The sequence below is a fragment of the Egretta garzetta genome, unplaced genomic scaffold (assembly GCF_000687185.1).
Source record: "Egretta garzetta isolate BGI_Z169 unplaced genomic scaffold, ASM68718v1 scaffold325, whole genome shotgun sequence".
Taxonomy (NCBI): domain Eukaryota; kingdom Metazoa; phylum Chordata; class Aves; order Pelecaniformes; family Ardeidae; genus Egretta; species Egretta garzetta.
In genome coordinates, this window is record NW_009259833.1 from 277,747 (window position 1) to 278,961 (window position 1,215).

The window sequence follows — 1,215 nt, forward strand, 5'->3', positions numbered from 1 at the left end:
AAAGTTAATAAGAAAATTACTTTTTTCCAGTATAAAATACAGAAATGCAGCGAGCAGATGGGCGGCTGGAAGGGGAGAGGAGGAGGGATGAGCCACGGGCTCCTTGCTGCGGGACATCACGGCAGCTGAAGGATGCTGCCGTGATAATAATGGAATAAAAATCCAGTGAAGGCAATTAAACCCCTCCCTGCCAGCCAGGCATGGCTGGGAAGGCGATGGGGTGGTACCCAACATCCCACCGGGCTCATCCTCCCCATAACATCTCCATGTGGAGCCAGGATTTGGGGCTGGTACCGCATCCCTGGGTCTGTCTCCTTGTCTTTAAGATGCAAGGAAATATTTCAGACTGATGCTGTGGGGTTTGTTTCGTACCAGGAGCACTGACTGTTATTAAAACTAATATCGAGGGGGTGTGATGGCCACGTAGAGGTTGGCCGTGGGGGGAAATCTCCCCCAGCCTTGCTGATTAATGCTGGGGGACCGGGATGCTTCGGTCCTCAGGGCCAGCATCCAGCTGCAACCCTGGGTCTGGGACGTCCCAGGGTGACGTGTGGGACCACGGTGGGTTTTTATTTGATTGCAGTTCCTAATGCAAGTGCAACCAGGGTGGACATCTTGAGTGCTTCCTCACCAGGGGACCACAACAGCCCTTATTGCTGGGATGGAAATGGTCCCAGTCGCCTCTTGCTGGTCCTTCCCAGCCCCATCAGGGCTAAGGGCTTATTCAGGACACAGATATGTCCGGCAGCTCGACTGCAGACCCCACAGACCTCATGAAATTTGTATTTTAGTTTGGAAACGTGGCCAGGCGGAGTTTAACAGGAGTGGCAACAAAATGTGGGATGGTCTGAAACCTCCCCGCCGACAAATTTGCAGCAGCCAAATCCAGTCGCTCTCTATAAAATTAAAATATCAGCAAATATCTCCATTTTCCGGTGAAATTGGGTCATTAAAAACTGAGGGGGGTGGGGTGTTTATTAATTCTTGCAGGTGCAGTGGGGAAAGCCCCATGCCCCGTCTCGCTCCTGCACACCCGGTTTTCTCGCCCGGCCGCAACCTGGGGGGGCTGAGAAACCGGACAAAAAAGGAGCGTTTGCACTGCCCGAAAATGCAGCAAATTAGAGATGAGCTGGAAATCAGCCACGGTGAAACCCCGTCCAAACCCCGAGCCGGGGCTGAGAACAAGGGGGTGACCCACGGTTTGGGGGTGAACCC